General features: G+C 34.7%; 1 protein-coding gene and 1 long non-coding RNA gene across 5 annotated transcripts in view; both read left to right on the plus strand.

Moving 5' to 3' along the window:
• The window catches only part of EPHA6 (EPH receptor A6), a 920,707-nt gene that overhangs the window by 115,102 nt on the left and 782,041 nt on the right, over positions 1-23,564 (plus strand). The gene's annotated exons all lie outside the window — the stretch shown is intronic.
• Positions 487-18,074, plus strand: LOC118498873. Its single transcript, XR_004901360.1, has 3 exons — positions 487-500; positions 8,260-8,264; positions 18,001-18,074. It is a non-coding gene; the product is annotated as an uncharacterized LOC118498873 (long non-coding RNA).

Here is a 23,564-nt window from a genome sequence, read left to right on the forward strand (position 1 = left end):
TGAGATTAAATTTCTAGTCATTGGCCCTATTTACACATAAAGTGAATAATAATGTAGTTTATTTTTATGCGACAAATTTGGCTGCTCTATTCTGTATAGTGCGTGTTATGTTAGTAAAACAAAACTGAGATGAGAAAATAACTTCTAAGGGGAAAATGGAACAAGGAACAAACTTTTCTAACAAGTTGAGATAGAGAAAAAACAATTTATTAACCTGTTAATAGGGAAATAATTAGAATTAATGTGTCAACTATATTTTTTCAGTGAAAAATAGTCATATGTAGATTAGCTTCATGAGTTCATAGTTACAGGGGTAGATAAGTAATACCTCTATAAATACCTGCTCCCAATGAATTAAGCAAATCTCAAAAGAGACTGTCAGAAACGGCTGTGGTCCCTTAGAAGCAGTCCAGTGACTAAGAAATAATTTAGTTCAAACCTCTAACCTTGTCTCATAATGGAAATTATATTTATATCTCCATGTATGTGTATACATGTAAGTTTATAAATATATATGTATAAACACACAAGCAGATATGTGTATATATCTGTTTGTGTGTGTGTTTATGTATATATACAGATGCACACAAAAGTTTTAAACCTGTAGGTGCAAGGTGTACCAACTGCTTGTATTATTCTGGGGAAAAAACTGAAAACTATCCATTAAGTGAAAATAAAGGAGATAAAATGAATTTATAATTTGGGAAATTATCTTTGGAATGTAACAAAGACAAATTATGCAATTCATAACATATATTCTCTGATATTAATAGTGCTGTTCTAATGTATCATCAGTTGTATTATATTCCTAGCATATAAATTGCTGCAATGTTTATCTCTTTGTAACTACTATACATTTTTCTATAAAATGTCATGAAAAGTTATCTATATATTGTTTCTATTATTTGTCCATGAAGAGCTGTCTGTACAGTCTTCTCTTAGAAAACCACACCTGCTTGACTTTGGCCCACTGCTCCATCAAAACAACTTAATTCAAGATCGTCTCTCATTGTTGAAGTAACATATTATCAGTGTCACACTCACATTGTCAAAGTCAGAAGTTGATTTTTGACCTTTACTTTACTTGATTTATTAGCAGCATTTAACACATCTAATAACTACCTCTTTTTTGAAACAATCGTTTCCCTTGGCTTCTATAAAATTAATTTATTTAGATTTTTCTCTTACCTGTTGTATTTCCTTGGCTGATTTCTTCCCTGGGGATCAATAATTTGACTCTTATAGGTGTTGCCATCTATTCAACAGATGGTCTTGATCAGTATCGAGACTTGAAATATGTTAATGAATCCTGAATTGATATTCCAACTTGTACTTCTCCTCTGAGCACAGGTTTGTTTATCTAGAATTGTACCTGTTCAACATAATTGTCTATCAGGCATTTTGTATAATACATCCAAATCTGAACTCCTATTCCTTTTAATAGGCATCATGGTTTCACAAAAGGGAAATTCTAGCATTCCAGGAGCTACAGACAAAAAAAATTGGAGTTATATTTGACTTCAGTATTTCTCAAATTTTATAATTGATTCAACAGCAAATTTATGACAGCTGTGGGGAGGAGGGTGAGGTTAGGAGATGGAGAGACTGAGCAAAAAGGATAAAGGACTCATGGACATGGGAAACAGTGTGGTGATTGCTGTGAGAGAGAGCATACAAGGGGACTAAATGATAATGGAAAACACAATAAAAGTAAATTATATATATTCAGAATTTGATTGCATTTTAACACCATTTTTGCCACCATTCTAGTCCATGATACCATCGTCTTTCTCTGGATTCATAAAATAGACTCCTAAGTAGAATTTCTGATTCCATATGTAGCACTCCCCAATAGTCTATTTGCCTTTATAGACTTGTGTTGTTCAGTACCAAGCCCCAGAGATAATGGGTTTTCTGCAGTAGAGTAGTTTTCATGTACTCTGTATTTTCTGAATTGCTTATCTGGACAAATTGAATGAGAACCAAGGCTAATAAAAGTTGTGTTAGCCATATATTGGAGTTATGGAGGTATCCAACTTATTCTAATAAAAGTAGCATATATTCCTAGCCTGGAAAAATAAAAATATAGGCCTGTATGACTTTGGTTAGAACACTTAATAATTCTATATTCAGTTTCCTATTCTGTAAAACAACTGAAATAATATCCCTTACCTTTCTAGATTTTGTTGAGGGTTAAGTAAAAATAAAATAAATGGGAAGCATTTAGTGCAGCACAAAAATATAATTATGAATTTATTTCTATAGTAAAAAGATAAATATTATGTAAATCTATGTTGACCAATAAAATGAATAGGTTAAAGCTGAGAACTTTAAATATATATTAAAAGCCACAGAAAAGTGAAGGAAGGCAAATTAACAATCATTAAAACCATTATGGTTCTATTGCACAGGAAATATTATCAGACCCCAAAATGTATGTGGAGAAAAGGAGATATGGCAAAACTGTAATAAATCAACATTTTCTCAGTAAAATTCTCTATGGGATTTTAAAAAAATGGAAATCTGCACATGTTTTGGATTATTTTCCCCAATCATTTTAAAATAAGGCAAAAATTGGGATTTTTATTTGCACTTTGGTAAAGTCTACTTTCCATGTCTCTTTTTAATATTCAGGTAATTTTTTTTACTTTTTTACTATTATTTTGTTACAGTTGTCCCAATTTTCTTCTTTTGCCCTCCTCTGCCCGGGATCCCCCTGCTTCCACAATCAATCCCCACACTGTTGTCCATGTCCATGGGTAATTCATATGTGTTCTTTGACTAGTACCTTCCCTGTTTCCACCACTATCTCCCTCACCCTACCCCTCTGGTCACAGTCAGTCTGCTCCATGTTTCCATGATTCTGGTTCCATTTTGCTCATTAGTTTATCTTGTTCATTAGATTCCTGTTATAGGTGAATTCATATGGTATTTGTCTATGGTAATAAACCAACTGGCTTCTTTCACTTAGCATAATATTCTCCAGTTCCATCCATGCTGTTGCAAAAGGTAGGAAGTCCTTCTTTCTTTCTGCTGTGTAGTATTCCATGGTGTAAATGTACCATAACTTTTTTATCCATTCATTTACTCATGGGCACTTAGCCTGCTTCCAGCTCTTGGCTATTGTAAATAATTCACAGCAGCACTCTTTACAATAGCAAAGAGCTATTTTGAATTGGTGATTTGGGATTCTTAGGATACACTCCTAGCAGTAGAATAACTGTCAATAGGCAGTTCCATTTTTAGATTTTTAAGGGAATTCCATAGTGTTTTCCTCAGCGGCTGCACCAATCTGCATTTCTACCAACAGTGCATTAGGGCTCCCTTTTCTCCACATCCTTGCCAGCACTTGTTGTTTGTTGATTTATTAATGATGGCCATTCTCACTGGTGTGAGATGGTATCTCATTGTGGTTTTAATTTGCATCTCTCTGATGGCATTTAATCCATGTACATTTAAAGTTATTATCTATAGGTACTTATTCACTGCGGTTTTCCCCTTTGTACCTGTGTTCCCACCCCTCCTCTCTTTCTTCACCTTCTCACAGCAGTTCTTTGGCATCTCTTATAATGCTGCTATGGTGGGTATGTACTCTTTTAGCCTTTTTTTGTTGGAAATTCCTTATTTTGCCTTCCATTTTAAATGAGAGCACTGCTTTGTAGAGTAGTCTTGGTTTCAGGCCTTTCCTTTCCATTACTTGGAATACTTATTGTCATTCTGTTCTGGCTTGTAGTGTTTGAGAAATAAGCTGATAGCCTTATTGGTGCTCCCTTGTATGTGCTAGCTGTTTCTCCTTTCTTGCCTCTATGTTTCTCTCTTTGTGTTTAAATTTTGCCATTTTAATCATGATGTGTCTTGGAGTGAGCCTCTTGGGTTCATCTTGATTGGGACTCTCTGTGCTTCCTGAACATGAGTGACTTTTTCCCTCACCAGGTTAGGGAAGTTTTCTGCCTTTACTTTTTCAAAGAGGTTTTTGAACCTGTTTGAAAAAGTAAAGGTTTTTGGAGTGGGGCAGGGGGGGAGAAAAAAGAAAAAGTAAAGGTTTTCAAACAGCTCCTTTTCTTCTCCTTCTGGTATCCCTATGATGTGATATTATTACATTTCATTTTGTCCTGAAGCTCCCTTAAACTATCTTTGTTCTTTTTTAGTCTTTTTCATTTTGTTGCTCTGTCTGGGTATTTTTTTTCTACCTTGTCCTCTAACTCACTGATTTGATCCTCTGCTTCATCTAGCCTGCTTTAAATTCCTTCTAGAGTTTCATTTCTTTCTATTCTTCATTTCAGATATTGTATTCTTCATTTCCTCCTGGCTCTTATTCATAGTTTCTATGTCCTTTCACATGCTGATGTAGTTCCCACTGAGTTCATTGTAGCTTCCATAGAGTTCCTTTCAGTTCTCACTGACCTCTTTGAGCATTTTATAATCATTATTTTGAACACTATGTCTGATAAATTACTTGCCTCAATTTCATTTAGCACTCTTTCTGGGGATTCCTTCTTTCCTTTCTTTATCTGGGGATTGTTTCTTTGTCTCCCTGTTTTAGGTGACTCTTTGTGTTTGTTTCTGCATATTAGATTGATCTTTGACTCCCTGTCTTTTTGGGGTGGCCTTCTGTGGCAGGAGACCAATAGGACTCAGTGGTGCAGTCTACTTTATCCTGAGCTTGATGACCTTGGGATACCATTTATGGGGGCTCTCTAATTGTAATTTTGTTTTGGTTGTTTTTGGATCATACTTTGGTGGGTTCTTTTCTCTGACTGGCTGATTAAAAGTCACACCACCCACCATGTCTTACATGCTGTTGTATAGGCACTGCCAAAACAACAACAATAAAAAAAAAAAAACAGGAAAGAAAACCCATCCCCCCAAAATAACCCCTATCCACAACCACACTATCCACAAAAAAATGAGAAAATATTAATAAAGTTAGAAGGAGACTAGGATTATTATAAGAAAGGAAAAACACATACAAAATGACTAATGGAAAGAAAACTGATTTTGAGAGGGCACAGGGAGGAGAAGTTATCAAAGTAGGGAACAGAAACAAGGAAAAGCAGGAAAGAAAATGAAATTTACATCATAAATAAAAAAGGGAAGGAAGAAGGCAAAAATGTAGTAAGGGAAGGAAACAAAATAACATGAGGTTTAAAAAAATAGAAAGATAGTGAAAAAATAGTAACCCAATTGAAGAAAAACATCCACCACAGCAATATCAACAACAAATGAGCAATGATTAATAAAGGTGAAAAGGGAATAAGAAGAATAAAAAGAAAGAAAGAAAAAGATTATGAAATATCTAAAGGAAAGAAAAAGTGATTTTGAGAGGATAGAGGGAGAACAAACAATAAGAGTGAGAAATATAAACCAGGTTAAAAGTGGGAAAAAGCAAAATTTAAAATGAAAAAACAAAAGGGCAGCAAGAAGGCAAAATGTAGTATAAGAGGGGAACAGTAAAATTTGAGATTTGAAATACAAAAATAGTGAACCTCTAGGAATAAAATTAAAGAAATGCAACAACAACTACCATATCAACAACCAATGAGCAAATATTAATAAAGGTGGAGAAAGAATAAGGATATTATAAGAAAGGGAAAAGGAATGTGAGCAGACAAACGGCAAGAAAAACGTTTTTGAGGGGCTGGAGGGAGAAGAAATAGTAAGAGTGCAGAATAGAAACAAGGCATAGAAAGGGAAAAAATAAAACTTAAAACAAAAGTAAGAAGAAAAAGGAAGAAGGCAAAATGGAGTATGAGAAAGGAGGAGTAAAGTATGAGATTTGAAATACACTAAAGTTTAAAAAATACTGAAATAATAGGAACAAGCTTGAAAAAAAGAAAAAATGTTTAAAAATCTCTGCAGGAGGAAAAAATAATTGAAATAATGAAGAAGACATAGTGGAATTCATCTCAGCAAAATCTAGTGTTTGCCACTGTCCTCTTTCTGGATTCCCCGCCCCCCTGATAAAGTCAGATGGTGTCCTAGTCTCGCCCTAGGCAGCTTGTTTGCGACTACAAGCAATCCACAGCCTATGGCTGTCTCCTTCAAGCTTGGCTGATCCCTACTATTCTACCCTGGCAGCTTTCCATCAGCACAGGGCCCAGGAATGGTTCATCTAATGTCCAATATCACTGCCAGTGCCACCTCCACCTCCCTCCAGAGGGGAACCTCTGGTGTGATCGGGAAGGTGGAATCCCTGGGTCACCCCCCAGGAGAAGTATTCAGTCTTCAGGGAAGACAATAGAAGTGTTTTTCTACCCCACCCTCCACCACACATCTTGGTTTGTCCCAGATTATTTCTAATAATGTATAGTGTCTGATGAATTAGCTGTCTATTTCCAGTGAGAGGCCAATCTGTCTAAAGGGGACAGCTCTTTCCTGCTTGGCTCTGATGGCAGCTCTGTGTAAGAGCTGAGGCTGGGTGGAGCCCTGAACACTCCTTGTTGCACCAGCCTCTAACTTCTCTCCTGGTTTCAGGGGATCAGGGCCTGAGGAACTGGCATAGCTGACAGTATCTGGTAGAAGTTCAGAAAAGGCCCTTTCAGAGCTTTTTCTTTCCTCTGCGGATATTCGCTGAGCAGGTGCCTGCTGAGCCTGGCCTCAAAGATCTGCAGAGCCTGCAGTCCTGCAGGTGAGGGGTTGGGGACACCTGCCTATGAGGGGCCCTTCCTGGCTGAAATGAATCTCGGGTGTTCAGTCCTGGCCATCCAGTACCTAGCCTGCCGCTTTTGCAGGAGTCTCAGGCCTGAACTCCCACTCTGCATGGCCTCCTGCTCACCAGCGGTGCTGGGTCAGGTTGCACAGTCCCTTCGGCATGACACTTTCTGTTCTTTCTGTGCAGCTGGACTCAGTGGGATCGAACTGTGCTTTCACTCAGGTTTCTTTGTTGGCAGAACTGCTACAAGCACATTGGAGTATGGGGTCCCTGCCGTGTCTCACCTAGCTCCTCTTTTAAAGGAGTCTCTATGTGGACCCCAACACTGCAACATCGAGCCCTGGGCCAGTTCTCCACGTGCTCCAACTTCCCAAAAAAGCACTAAGTCTCTCTTTGTCAGGGCTGTCCACAGACTGCCAGTGCCTCTGACAGTTTTAGGAGATAGAGTTTTTCTCTGTAACTCTCCCATTTGGCGCTGTAACTATGGATGTGCTGCTCACTATGTATGTGTTGCTCACTGTGTATGTGTATAGCCTAAGTCTCCCAGACTCTGTATATCCTTCCAAGTCTCTCCCACTTAGAGTTGGTGGTTTCCCTGTGTGGGACCAGGGCCCTACTGTGTAGGGGAGGGGGCCACTAAGCTGTTTCTGTTTTTCTTTCTTATGCTGCAGATGCCTTGCACAGGGCATTTCCCCCTCTACTTACAAAATCTCTTACCAGATCATGCCAAACATCCTCTGTATTCTTTGGCTTCAAAAATTAATGTCAGCTGAGATTCTATTGATTGTTCAGGTCACTTGTCAGAAGATCAGCCAAAAATCACCCAGCCAAAAATCCATGCTGGGGGGCACAAACAAAATTATTGTTTTGTTATTATTTATTTTAACTTTTATTTTATCATTTATCAATACCTTCATTTATGGAGATATAACATCCTCATATCAATTTTATAAAGTCCTATGTTCTTTATTGTACAGATATATAGAATTCTATGATTAGATAAGTTTAAATAACTAATTTAAATTTACTCAAAGTGTTGAAATCATATGATGAAATTACATCTTTTGATTGAAATTTCCAGGTTAAATTATGCAACTGTTTACATTTTTACAAAAACAAAAATCAATGTACTGAGTACATTATAAATGCAAACTTGGTGTCATAATCCATAAATTTATAGTAATTCAAAAAAAGAGGAGATCTCTATGACCTGGGGTGGCCCTGAAAAGTAGCATGGTCTCTGGGGAGAAGGAAAGATAAGAATTAAAGAGAAGATTGGACTTATTGTTTCTCAGCAACCTAGAAAATTCATTACTTGGTTCAAGCTAAGAGCAAAGAAGATGATTAGACCCAATCCTAACAGCCAGGGCTCTCGAAAAATATAATCTTTACTCATCACCCAAGCCGGGTACTTGTTTCATTGTTTCATACCATACTAGGAAGTGATCGGCATCATTTAGCATCCCTTGATACACCCATTTAGAAGAGAGAGTGAGCCATTTGTTGTCTGAGCCTTCAGTTGAATGGCCTGAAAAGTACCACTAGACACAGTGGTTAGCACATGATAGATATGTTTTCTCAACTTGCTTTCTAATAATTTGTGTCAGGGTCAGTATTTAAATTAATTTAACAAAAGAATTGTTCCTATGATCAGGTAGGCATTAAAATAAAATTTCATGAAAAGGGATAAAAAGTTGTCCAGATAATTCTGAAAATCCATTGTAGAAGGAAAACTAAAAGGTACAGAAAATTTAAATCATAGCTATGAGAAAATAAAAATTGGATGATGTAAAATAGTGATGGACTTGACTGTAAGTATTGAATAAAACAAGAATAATGTTCAGGGTGATTTGGAAAATAAGTGAATATTAATAAGGAGTCATTGAAAGAAATTTGGATAACACCACTTGTACAGTGGCATTGGTGGATCAAAACGCAAGACTCAAAACAGAAATGAATCTATGGAGTTGAGTATTTAGAGAATAAAAAATGCTACAAAAAAAGTGTTGATATGTTGGATGGCTAAGGATGTTACCATATTACACATATTGTTTCTCAGTTTAATTTTGAAAATTTGAACCAAATAAAGCTGCAAAATGGGACCTCTAATATCTGGAAATCTCATCATGCATGGAGAATCATGTTTTACTTGTTTTTAATGAAACTCTCCTATTGCACAATGTAAAGAATATGTAATTGGGAACATATCAGAGACTTGAGAAACTTGTATCTAAAAAGAATAATAGAAGTTATTGAATTCCAATCACTTGTTAATTCCTGTCAACACAGCACTGAATGATGTGAAAATAATGGAATGATTAGAAGTAAATAACCAAGTTACTTTGCAATTCTCATTAAGTAAAATAAAGGGGCTGGGAAAATAATTTAGTTCTCTTTATTTATACTTAATTTAGAGGCCACTAATGATGCACATGAATGGGATTCCCCCTGACAAAAACTGAACTATTAGACCACAAATATAGAAAAAGTGATAAAGTTATGCCTCATAGCAACTAGATCAAGTATCTCTGAAATCTCATTGGGAGTTTATAGGTATGTACTCCGTTCTCCAATAAGGTGACTTCATTACTCATTGGATACTGGATTTTTTCCCATGGTATACCATCATATCTCTTTCAAGATTTTGTTTTCCAGTTCTGCTATTTACTGGTTCTTTGACTTTAGGCTATGTGATTCACTTTGTCCAATTCAGTCTCCTTATTTTAGAAATGCAGATAATAATATTACCTACCTCATAGGTAGGATTTTTGTGAAGACTAAAGGTGATGTTACATGTAAATTTTTAGCACAATGGTACTACTCATCAATAAATACTGTAATAATATTAATCTATTATTTAATAATATTGGTAATGATATTTATTGAATGATTTAAATTTTATTCTGACAACCGTTTGCATGGCATTCTTACTGTAAATATTCGTTGGGGGAGAGATGGATAATAATGGACCATTAACATGAAGTATGTATTTGTTATTTTTGTTGCTAAAATTCATAGTCTTCATATATTGCTGAGTCTTTCTCAATAATTACCTTACTTACATTTACCCCCCAGTTTTATTGAGATGCAACATATAACACTATTAGTTTAAGGCACACAACATAATGACTTGATATATGTATATATTGCAGAATGATTTCCATAATAAATCTACATAATATCCATTACCTCATATAGTTAAAAAATCTTTTTCATTGTGATGAGAACTCTTAATATGTACTCCCCTAGCAATTTTCAAATAGGTCACTTTTGTTCCACTGTGATTACTAAATGGATTGTGAGGGGCCAAGAATGAAAGTAGGGAGACTAGTCACATGGCAATTGCAGTGATATCAGTAAGAGAGGAAATAAGTTGTTGACAATACAGCTGGAGAAAGATTGATGTATGTTGGATATGTTTGAAAGTAAAGCTAATAGGACCAGCTGTTGAATTGTGTGTCAGATATCAGAGGAAAAAGGAATGATCACTCCAAGACTTTTTCCTTGACTCCCTGGTAGTTACTAATGTGGAACAGGCTGGCAGAGGAGCAGAAGTGTGGAAGGATAGAATCAAAGTTATGTTTTACAATGCCTATTAGACATCTAATAGATTGAAAAAGCTATTGCATATATGAGTTTGGAGTTCAGTGGAGTGGACTCTAGATACACATTTGGAAATTATTGGCATGAAGATATTTAAAATCATCAGACTGATTGAGATCATGTGGTAGAATGTAGATTTAAAAAAGTAGTGGAAATTAGTCATAACTTTATTTTTCTCAGTACCTAATTCCTTTATAAATGAAATGTCCATGTTGTTCTTATGGTCTTTATATCACTCTGTATAATACACTTTCAGATATAGTTCCATGTGCTCATTGGTTCTCCCACATACACCTCACCCTGAACCCCATGTTTCTTTGTTTAAATTTCTTAAAAGAAATATCTGATTGTTCTACAATCAATTGAATAGTTCCTGACCATAACATTATGGGCTGACCTTTCTTTGCTAACCTGGATGATTTTCTTATAGTTTAGGAACCTATATATTCAATATATAGTGAATATTAGATATTATACTATACATTTTACATGTGTTATCTCATTAAATTGTTGACACAAACTGTGAGATTAGTTCTTTTATTTCATTGATGAATACATAAGGATCAAAATAAATCTCTCTGATAACATAGCTTGTAAATTGTAGAGTTAGAATTTGAGAAGAAGCCTATATAACCCAAACTATAAATTGAACAAAAATAAGTTATAAGCACTTAAGCTCTGAGTTGCGTGTAACCATGTTTGCCTGTATATGAACAAACTCCATACACTGTGAGGTAAATAAAAGCCAGTATACAAACACTAGAGAATAGGACTGAAAACTCTAACAACATTTGAATTTTGGAACTCATTTTTCTCATAAATTCTTTCCCTTTATTTTCTGAGGCATGATAGAAACCAGTCTATTCTACCTTTTTCTTTGAGATTGTTCAACATGAAGTTGGATGATTTTAAATAATAGACATCATGTACAACAGAGAGAGGGGTGGATGTTATTATTTAACACATTTATTAATAAATAGGTCATTTAATTAATAAATATATTAATTCACATATTATAAAATTTACATGTTTAAAGTGTACAAGTCAATGATTTTGGTATATTCACAGAGCTGTGTAATCATCAGCACAAAGTTTAGAATATATTAAAAACCCTCTTCCTATTAGCAATCCCACCTCTCCCCCCAAACCAACTCCCCACAACTTCCTGCACTAGGCTCAATATATGTAGTGTTTTGTGACTAGTTTCTTTTATTTACCATATGTCTTCCAGATTCATCCATTTTGTAGCATGTATTCATTTTATCCATTTAGCATTTATTGATTACTTTTTATTGTCAAATTCTACTCAATTATATGAATATAAAGTTTTTGATTTATTCATCCTTTGGTGGATATTTAGGATGTTTCTATTTTAGGTTAGTGTAATAATGCTGCTGTGAACATTCATTTACAAGTTTTTGTATGAAAATACGTTTTAATTTTTTTTAGTATGTACAGAGAAATGAAATTTCTGGGTCACATGGTAACTCTAGGTTTAACACTTTGACAAACTGGCAAAGTATTTTCTAAAGCAGCTATGCTGCTTTACATTCCCACCAGCAATGCATGAGAGTTTGTTCTCTACGTTTTCACCAATGTTGACTATTGTCTGTTAATCTGTTTATAGCCATCCTAGTGGGTATGTGATAGTTTCTCCTTTTGGTTTTGATTTGTGTTTCTCTAATGGCTAATGACTTGAGAGCTTTTTGTATACTTAGCCATTTATCTGCTTTTGTTGGGGATACATCTATTCAATCATTTGCCCGTTTTTTAAATTGGTTTATTTTTCTTTTTGTCATCTAGCTGGAAGGGTTCTTTACACTAGATGCAACTCCCTTATCAGATACATGATTTACAAATAGTTTTGTACATTCTTTTGGTTAATATTTTCTTCATATTGTTTTCAGCACAATTTTTTTAAATGTTGAAGTCCAAGTAATATATATATTTTTTCTTTTCTTTAAGATTTTTATAGCTTTAGTTCTTACATTTAAGTCGATGAAGAATACAAGAAAGGGATCTAAATTCATTCTTTTGTATGTAGGTTTATAATTGTCCTGAATATTATGTTTTTTTTTTAAGTATTGCTCATGAAATGGGGGAAAAGCTCTACTTAAGGAGGTTAAGGAAGCTTTATTTAATTGGTGGCATGTGAAAAGTTTCTGAAGTGTGACTATAATTTGGATGGGTAAAGATGTACTAGGGAAGACAGTGATAGGCATAGGTGGACAAGAGAAAGGAACAAGAAAGTCTAAAATATTATTTCATCATTACAATAGCATGGTTTACAGAGAACCTGAAACCTAAACATAAACAGAGATTGAGAAGATGGTTCAAGTGCAAGAAATGTCTCTGAGAGGTGCCTCAGAGGCTTTACCCGCCCCTCCAGAGCACATGTGCTGTTGTGTTTGTAAATTAGTTCTCTGGAGTTCTTTGCTTAAGGACTGCTTTGGGTTGTGTTAATTCCTCAGCACATGGCATTATGTATAACTTCCTCAAAAGAACTTAGCCTGCTTTTCACTTGTGGATTTAGGGGATGCAGTGCAGAAAGTGGTGTAGAATAATGACTTTATTGTCAGAGCTGATACTAGCCTTGATGTCACCTGGTCTTATGCTTTGGTTTTATAGATCCAGCAGTACCCTCATTGGTTTCTTAACCTATCTCAGTTCTGGGTACATCAAAATCTGTTAGCCAGTGTCATAGATCCTTGTGTGTCATTCAGTCTTGGCTGCCCATTTTGACACTTAGAACAGTTACATCCACCTTCCCTCTTACAGTTAAGTGTTGCCATGTGGCCCCTACTATGCCCAAATCCCATCATTTCTACTGAAACTAGTGAACCATTTTCATACGCAGACCCCAAACTTTTCCTTCAGATCTGGTTTGTAAAGGATAACTATAGCTGAGTTTTCAAGATGGGACTGTTTTCATTAGCACATTCCTTTTTGCTATTGTGAATGGTTTGTCTTCAGGGCCTTCCCAGGAATACAGGTAGCAGGTGGGTTCTCTAGTGTTCTTTAGTGAATCAGGTCTAACATGCTTATCTCTCTAAACTTTAGCCTTCATCAAACTTTGTACAAGTATTTCTGCTTCTTTCACTCAAGGTCATTATCCTTCTACCAACTCAATTCCATTTTAAAGAAGTATCCTAACGATATATAATGACTGGCTTGAGGTGTCATTAAATTCTGGGTCATAGTGAGTGTTCTCATATCAATAAACTGTCTTTTATCTGGCCTCATATTCAGTAGTCTTGAAATCCATTCCCAAACATGATTTCTTAATTCCCACCCATACATATCAGCCTGGGCCCTCAGATTCTTTTGATCCACAATCTCTTTCCTCCCAATGAAGAGAGAATATTCCACAGTTGAATTATATTGAGAATGATCTATAGTTACTGGCCTGGAAGACTTGCAAGAATTGGAGAGGGAGATCATGAAGAGGACAGGTTTCATCTTGCTAGATATCTGAGGTGAGGCCAATGAATATTCTCTAAGCAAAAGGGGGTTGTTTTCCTCTAGTAATGGTGCATGAGGCATTTCTGCAGGCCCATAGGTTTTAGGGAACTCTGGAGATTTAAGTTCTTAAATATATCAACCATATCTATTCCATGTCTTATTTTCCCCCCAATCCATGCTTTACTTTAATGTAAGAGATATAATAAGGCTACGAATTAACCTTCTTTGCAGTTTGGTTCCTTGCATCATCAGGTTCTGTGTTTGATTTGCATCTCTACTGTCTTTTGGCTGCAGAAGACTAATGTTTCTATAAATGCTTTATTTATTTTTTAAGAAGCCTTTTATTTCACTCCATGCCCTGATTGGGTATTAGTTGTATTGAATATGTCATTTTTTCTTCCTTCAGTGCACTAATGGCATTTAACAATAACCATTATTCTAATAATTACTTCCTGCAGTATTATTCTCTCAAATCTTGAGATAATTACATAAACCAATGCAACCCATTTATTTTGTATATCCCAGCTCTCCACAGGTAAGAATGTTAATAATTGAGATACTTCAGAATGCCAGGAGTTATTAGTACTGTACTTACTGCTAGAAGTGGAGAACCTTGTTGCCATTTGGCCAGTGAAGAATCAGTTACTGGGATAATTGCTTGATAGAATCATTTTTTTTGTACCAACTGTCATAGTTGCACTTTCTTTGTAAGCTGGTGCTGAGACAAGAATTCGAGTTCAGGTGGTTCATTTGGGAGATGCAGGGAGCATGGCTGGAGGAAAAGTGATACAGAAAAGGTATGACAACAGTAAAGGGTGCTTTATTAAGCTAGCTAATACCATGGATAAGTAGAGCTTAATTCCAAAACATATGTCTCACACACTAAATTCCACCAGTTATTTGTTGAGGGTTTTTCCTCTAGGGATATTAATTCCTCAGCACTTCCAACCTAGTGTGTAAACAGACAGAAAAGCCTCCTGCAGTTTGGGGAATGAAAAAACAGGCCTCATGCACAGAGTTGACTTTACAGCCGTTGAAAGGCCGGAAGAGAAGGCAGGGCACTGATAGCACAGGATACTGGAAAACAGTGAGATTGAAGTTAATCAATATCAGACCATGGAAGGCATTGAATGCCATTCAAGGAAATAAGTTTTTAGATTTAATTATCTGCTATATAAGAGAGTTGCACTAAATTGGTGTATATGCTAGGTTGTGGAACAGTGACAGAAGTGGGTAGGGCAATGGAGGCAGAATGTAACATGATGATCGTCTTCCTATTTCCAGTCCTGTCAGGACGTGTACTGGGTCCTAATTACTAAAGCCACTTTTAAAAGGCTTCACTACATAGGATAGCATTCTAAGTATACTTCAGCAGTAATATGTCAAATAAAAAAGAGATTCCATTTTCAAAAGAATTGGGACCTTAGAATGCAGGCAAGTATGCCTAAGGTTACATTCTGTATTGCATTGTGAAAATGTACAGATTTTTTTTACCTTCACTTTTTGGTTTAAATATCTTATTTTAGCTAAAGCAAGTTTGCCTCATTTTGGCAGAAGAAGCTTTATGTTGAGAGGCAACATGGTTCACACCTTCATTTCCTAGTCTACACTTGTTCAGTCACCTACATGTGCCTTTTGATTCCCACTTAGTAATTTGTCATTTCCAGTAGTGGTTTGTGAAAGACAAGAAGAAAATTCTGATGTGTAGGAAAAAAAATGAAAAAGGAGGAAGTACTGAGGAGCACTTTTAGGAATAAGCTGAAATCTACTTCAGAAGAAAAGAGCAAAAAATAAGATAAAATGTTTTCATACTTTAACACCAATCTAGTAATAGCTGCACTAATCTGTCATCTCTACATATAACATCAATAAGCAAGTTCAAATCAGGATAACACTGGTATCACTCACACTCATGTTTATCCCCTCATCTGTTTATGGGATTTACACTAAAAAAAATACTCTTTCCTTTTCAACTTTCCAATGTTGAGGATTTTGCTACTGGGTCAACTGTAGGTTAACTTTTTTCTTTTTTTGGAGGAATTCTTTACCAGTATTCATAGCTTATTGCAACAAATCCAGTGAAAGGGCCTCTGTAGGGTGCAGTAGACTGTCAGACATGCTTAGGTGTTTCTGTACCTCCAAGAAAGATAATCTAAAATCATTTTCAAAAAATCACTCACCATTTTTTTAAAGAGTTCTTTCTGTTTTCTTCTATTTCTTACACAAAAGTGACAAGATTTGTTGATATATGAAATAGTGGGGGAAAATACTGTGGTTTACTGTTACCTCTCTTACACATGTTCATATAAAGTGAAAAATAACCTCTGTGGTAATTAGTATATACAAACCTCTAGTATTGGATAAAATATGATCATATCTCCAAAATATCACAACCCTGTTTCCCAATTTGCTAAGATTAGAAGGAATCAGACTTTTAATGTAGCTCCCTCCTACTATTGTTCTTTAAATTCCATATAAAAATGAAGTTATATGGTACTTTCATTCTCTCTCTGACTTATTTCATTTAGCATAATGGCTTCTGGGTTCATCCATGTTATCTCAAATGGTAAGTTTTCATTCTTTTTTTATGGCCAAGTCATATTCCACTATTTATCTGTACCACCCCTTTTTTCAGTTGGCTATCAATGAATGTTTAGACAATATCTTGGCTATTGTAAATAATGCTGCGATAAACATAGGGATGCATATATCTTTTCATATTGGTGTTTTGGATTTCTTTGGATACATACCCAGAAGTGGGATGGCTGGGTGGTATAGAAATTCTATTTTTAAGTTTGCGAGGAACCCCCATCCTGTTTTCCATACTGGCTGCACCAATGTGCAACCCCATCAGTAAAGCACAACAGTTCCCTCTTCTCCACATCTTGCCAAAACTTGTTTGTTGGTTTATTAATGATAGCCATTCTGACAGGGGCAGGGTAATATTTTGTTTCTATTTGCATTTCTCTAATGATTAGTGACACTGGACAATTTGGGTATTTCTGTTGGCCATCTGTATGTCCTATTTGCAGAAATGTTTATTCAGGTCCTCTGCCCATTTCTTAGTTGGATTTTTTTTTATGTTAAGGTATATGAGTTCCTTATGTATTTTGAATATCAATCCTTTGTGAATATCAGATGTGTCATTAGTGAATATCTACTCCCATTAAGTGGGTTATCTTTTCATTTTGCTTATGATTTCCTTTTCTGCACAAAACTTGTTATCTCATTTTTACATGGGAAAACTTTGTAATCCCATTTGTCTATTTATTTATTTAGTTAGTTAGTTTCTCTTCCTTGAATATACATACCCAAAAAATATCACTAAGAGACATGTCAGTTTACTGCCTGTTTTCTTCTATTTTATGTTTTCAGGTCTTACATTTAAATCATTAAACCATTTTGAGTTTATTCTTGAATATGGTGAGACGAATACCAGCCAGCAGTATCCATCGCTGCTGCAGATGCTCGAGATATGAGAAAACATACACACAGACTATTGAGTCCTGTGGAGAAAGAGGAACGGCATGACCACTCTCTCTAGTGGAGAGCATTCTGTTTTCCCACCCAAGCAGACTTTTATTAAAAATACAGATACAGTTTGTGGATTACAGTCTGGCAGGGAAGATAAAAAGGAATAGGTAGCTTTCAAAGGGACTGGCAGAACTCATGCTTGGGTTCTGGGCTGAGATTTGGGGGTTTTATTACTTAAAAAAACTATAGGACCTAAAAGACTAGTTTGGTTTCCTGCCCATACCTTCATATTCTAATTCAAGAGCATCCTCCAGCAAACAGATCTCACAGGATCTCGCATATTCTATGTCCCAGGCCTGATTACTCCAGGGGTTCGCAGACTCTGGTCTGGACTGCACCACCCCTGTTATTTCCTCAGGCCTGAGTCAAGCAGAGGAGACAAAGGCATCCGGAAGACTTGGTTTCCTCACAACTAAGAATAGGGACTCAGGCTTTGACAAAGCCGAGGGGACAGGAGTCAATGTCCATCACCCCTTCATTTTCACAGCCCCCTGAGTCTCTTCCCTGAGGCCTCCATGTGATCATGCCTGTCTTAGGCAATTCCCCTTTTGGGGAACCTTACCTGTCATTGGCTAACTGATCAAGCATTGGGGGCCAGGAATTAAAACAGGCAGCATTCATGCCAGGGAAATAAGTTTTGTCTCCTTGGTGTCTCCTGGTTCAGAGGTCTCTTACTCAGCCTTAGCCGCGAGGGGTTACAGTTTCCTGAGACCAGGCAGGGTGAACCCAAACAATATGGCATAAGAAAGTGGTCTACTTTCACTTTTAACATGTATCCAGTTTTCCCAACATCATTTATTGAATACACTGTCTTTACCCCATTGTATGTTCTTGCCTCCTTTGTCACATATAATTGATCATATAGGTGTGAGTTTATTTCTTGGCTTTCTATTCTATTCCACTGATTTTTGTGTTTTTATGCTATAAATATTCTTTTTAAAATGAATTTTAATGACTAGATTGCATTCTATCATTTTGCTATTACTCAATTATTTTTTAAACAGTATCATGATAAAATTCTCAAGGTGGAATTACTATGTCAGTGGCTTCTGTACATTCTTAGAAATCTTAAATATATTGACAACTTTTGCATGATTGGTGGCCATCATGAGCCAATATTTTTTCTAGGAAGTTCTTCTACTCTTCACTGTTTTAGATTATTTTGTTTTCATTTTTAGTCTTATTAGTGATATGCAAATGTATAGCAGTTGTGTTGTGTGTGTGTGTGTATGTATGTGTATGTTTTGATTATTGGAAGACCCTTTTCCTAAGCAATTTCTTTTTATTGTTGAATTCAAGTTTGGAAATAGGAGACAGAATGGGATTTAAAAATCTGAATAGAAAAATAGATGAATTTTATGTGCTTGAAGAAAATTTAGAACAAAGAGAGTATATCCACAGCTAATATGTGGGTTGCAGTTGGAGTATGTTTCTTATAAAATCTGGGAATATTCATCTTTTCAAAATGGGTATTTAACAATAATTATTTGGTAACTTACATATATATATTTGGTCTTCTTTCAGGATCTATTGTATACCTTCTATATATATGCTTAACATTTTTGTTCTCCCCTTATAACTTATTTTTTACATTTTTGGTATATTCTGCTTTAAATTTCTACTTGTTCAGATATATACATTCATTGACTTATTTCTATTAATTTATAAGCTGTTGTATTTAGCTTAAATTATCACTCTACATATGTGGATACTTTAAGTATATGTTAGACATAATAATGACTTTGAAAGTAAGCTTCTTAATTGTGGAACCATATCTATTTAGATATATGTAGCACTTAGCTTAATTCCATATCCTTTTAATTTTTAGCTATTAGGAAATGTGTAATATTTTGCTTATTGGATATATGAATTGTAAACTTTTATAGAAAAAAGGTAGTGTAAACAAACACATACACAAAGGCATATATGTTCCACTTATTTTCAGAATATCTTCATATAAAATATTTCATAAATACTTATTTATGACATCCTCATACTCTTCTATCTTAAGAATATTGGATTAATTATGAAAGTATACATGATAATCAATATCTAATAATTTTTGTCTGTTTCAAAGCACCTAACTATAAAAGCCTAAGTTCATTTGTTCTGTATAATACATTTTAGAGCTGAAAGATTTATGTTCTTAACATGACCTTAAAGCTGTATGTGATGCATCATAATGTTTTTTATTACTATGCTCATAGCAATTTTAGTTTATTATTCTGTGAATATAATATGTACTATCCAAGGATAGTTTCTTTTCCTTGAAGCTTGCAAGAAGAATGATTACTAAGTATTGTTATTTAGTTAGTTGTGAATATTATATTATTTTGTTTTGTTTTTCCTAAGAATAAACTTTTCTAAATGTTGTTAGAAATAGTAGGGTAAGTTTATTACACTGTCTGACTTTCGGCACAGTAATAACTGTGCCAGAACCTATTTAAAGGCATGCTGTTCTTTTAATCATTCGTATGGAAGCATATAAGAGATGTAAACTATAATCTAGATAATTAATAATTTGTAAAATTAGAAATTGGATGTGTATAAGGAAAAATTCTCAATTTACATCAATAGTATCAAATTTCCCTTTTAACTACCTACTCCTAATTTGATATTCTAAAATAATTTTTATTAATTAGAAATCAGTTCCTCAGAGTTATTTGAAAAGAATAGTGCCTATGTTTTTACAATTTTCCTACTGCTATGTTTAATAATCATTAAGTATAAATATACTAGATGAAATTAATTATTGTAACCTATAGTAATTTTATTCAAGTCAGATATTAATATATATCACATGTACTTTTTTACCTTTAAGTCAATTAATGTAGGCAATATTTAGAAGCCATTGAACTTGCTGATGGTTGTTGGGTATAGTTGCACACGTCGGAATCTGATGTCAAGCATATTTTGACCTACCAGCAACCATCCCTATGGAACTAACTGTAGTCCTGGGTAGAGTTAGAATGTTAATTGAAATGTATAGGCCTAATGTATTTTGAAAAACCAAGCCAAAATAATGTTTGTGAAGTGCTAAATAAGCCAGACCATAAACTAAGAGTATCTGTACACAATCTCATCTTAGCTTGGAAGAATCTCAACAAATTTATCTTACACATTACATGTTTACAATAAGAACACATTCTTTTCCACAGGTTTCTTCTTGAAGATTATGCTTCTGCTCACATTGGCACTCTACCAAACCTTTTCTTGTCATAGCTGCCATAATTCTTTTTTTTATCAAGTCTGGCAGGTAGTGGATGTCTATATTTTACTGGATCTTTCAGCAGCATTTTAGCTTCAATACGCCTTCCTTCAATAATCATTTTCTTCTCTAATGTGTATAGAACATCACACCCTTAGGGGTTTCTTCTCTAAATTTGCATCAACATGTACAGTTCAAATATTCATTTATTCCGCACTTTGTAAGACTTACAATTCATAATTAACATACTTAAATTTATACCTTTTAGTTAAAGTACAAGGAGCTATAGACTTTATTATTAATTAGTGCAAAGATAGATGATCTGACTGGATCAATAAGCAGCCTTTTTTATATTCAAGTTCTCTATTAAAGGATACCTTCTAAGCCTCCTGCGTATTATATCAACTGGCCAGTTCACTCTTTCTCCTGATGCAGACATGTTTCTTGATAGCATTTTTATCTCCTCCTTCCTCTATCCTGAAAACATTCAGGGGTGGGGGAGGAAAATGAATGAATCTCTCAGTTCTAAACCTGAGTTTTCATCCTAACTTAAAATGTGCACTAGCATAATACTGACTAACTCATTTGATGTTTCAGGCTTCATTTCAGTCATCTGATATTTCTATGTTCAGCTAAGTTATGAAATCTCTAAAATGAGATGTTTAGATTAAGACATTGTTCAAAGATTGTATCTGTCTCAATAATATATGATGTTCAGAATCCAGATTTAAGAAGCAGTAAGTCTCCCATTAGTGGAAGCATTCAGAATTGTTTTAGTTAGAATTTAAACCTTCTATTATTAATTTCTATGTTCAATAAATACTAGAAGCCTATTGTGATTCTAGTATTGTATCCCCTTGGTACTGAGGATACAGAAGTGAATAAAACCAAGTCCCTGCCCTCATGGGGATTAAGCTTCTTAGATTTATTTTAATTTAAAGCCTCATGGGCCAATAGAACTTTTCAGATAATTGTGGTGTTGATTCTGTGTTCTTTGTAAACTCAAGTTAATTCCCTTTTTCAGTAAGTTTCTCTGTCCAAAAATCAAGATAGCATGCTTTATTCTCTCTACCATACAAGAATGAAATTAAATGTGCTTTGTGAGATTTTTTATATGCTTTCTATATTTGTCAAGTAATATGGCACCCAGCATGGTATTCATGTGTTGTTAAACATAAGACATGATAATTAAGATAAGTATTTATTACATATATATTGCAGAAATCCTATTCAGAGATGATATTAGCAGCATCTTATTCATTGTTTAAGTGAAAATATTAACTTTTTATACCAATTAAGGATTTTAGACATTCACAAGATAGACTCTATTTAAGCAGTGGGTGGAAAATGGAGAAAACTGTACTGAACAACAATGAAAAAAATTAAACTAGTCACAGAAAAAAATAATTTTTAATTTTCATGAATATATTGTGATAACTTTTAATGGGAAGAATCATTTCTTCTTAATGGAAATTCTTCTTCTGTAATATTTTGATCTTAATAGGACAATTGTACCAAAAGTAATGTTTATTTATAAAATGTACTTAGTCTCAGTAGTTGTCTTCCAGACATGCCATTGAGTTCCTACTTTTTCTTATAAATCTTTTTAGTGCTCATAAAAAAGTTTTGTTTGCAGCCCTGGCTGGCGTAGCTCAGTGGATTGAGCATGGGCTGGGAACCAAAGTGTCCCAGGTTCGATTCCCAGCCAGGGTACATTCCTGGGGTTGCAGGCCAGAACCCCCAGCAACCGCACATTGATGTTTCTCTCTCTCTCTCTTTCTCTCTCTCTCTCTCTCCCTCCCTCCCTTCCCTCTCTAAAAATAAATAAACAAAATCTTAAAAAAAAAAAAGTTTTGTTTGCCCAAAGTGAAAGAGAAGTGTATCTGCACATGATGCATTTTGCTTCTTGTTTTATTCTTTGAAACTAGTTATCGTTTAAATGAAAAGCCTTCACTTTTCTGCCACAAAAACAGATATATGCTATTAACTACATGCCTAGCAGCAGAATTCAGGGTGCTAATTTTCTGAGTTCATGTCTGTATATTGACTCAAAGTGAATATTTAAGTGGTTCTGAGGAAAATATCACATTAGAATAAGAGGCACCTATAATAAGCTTTTCTTTGGTGGAGAATATTAGAGGGTTATAATTTAAAAATTAAGCCACTACAGCATTACATAATGAGATGCTTGTGTAGATTCAACAACTTCAGTTTTTTTGGATTATGGAAGGTAAGAGGTAGAATGTTTGAAACACATCAGGCATGTGCCATTTTACCAGATGAAGACTTCTCTTCATTTTCAGTTCTATTTTTTTCATTCAGAGAATAAAGTTAAAGAGTTTTCCCGCTTTCCTGCCTCCCTTTCTTATTTAAATTTAGTTTAGGTTGAGGAATAATTAGTTATTGCCATTTACTGCAAAACACTTGGTAACAAGTTATACAGGGAACCTAAGTAGGAATTATTGCTTACATGATCACATGATTTTCTTGTTGCTTGTTTGTTTTATTTTACCCTATCTTGAAATTATCTTTTACCTTTATAAAAAATCTGAATAATAATTGTCTGATTACTTTATTAAATAAGCATCTACCAATATAATACTAGTTAATTTAACAAGGCATTTGGTCTTTTGTATTCTCTCTCTTAAATGATCTTTTGTTGTAGTCTATTTTTGTGTATTTCCCCTTTATTTATTATAAACACATTTTGAAGAAATAAATCAAGAAAAATATTTTACCCCCTATTTATCTCACTTTTAGATTATAGCTGGGATGTGTTACAAATGGGAGCAGAAATAAATTTGAGAATTAAGTGGTTTCACTATTATAGTGCATAATGGTATTATGTGTGATTTTTAAAAGGCAGGCAGAGAAAAAGGGAAGGGTGGAAAGCAATTCCATGTACATATAAATAAGTACTTATATACTTAGGAAGCAGAGGTAAAGGTAAACACCAAAATATTTTTCTACAGCTGTTTCATTATTCAAAGTGATTAGAGTACTTCCTTCCCCAGTTCTTAATATCAGCACATTTAACATTGATTTTCAATGATGTTTTCCTTCAATCAGACTAGCCTTGCAGCTTCTTAGGATCCTAAGGTATCT

The sequence above is a fragment of the Phyllostomus discolor genome, chromosome 2 (genome assembly GCF_004126475.2).
Source record: "Phyllostomus discolor isolate MPI-MPIP mPhyDis1 chromosome 2, mPhyDis1.pri.v3, whole genome shotgun sequence".
NCBI lineage: Eukaryota > Metazoa > Chordata > Mammalia > Chiroptera > Phyllostomidae > Phyllostomus > Phyllostomus discolor.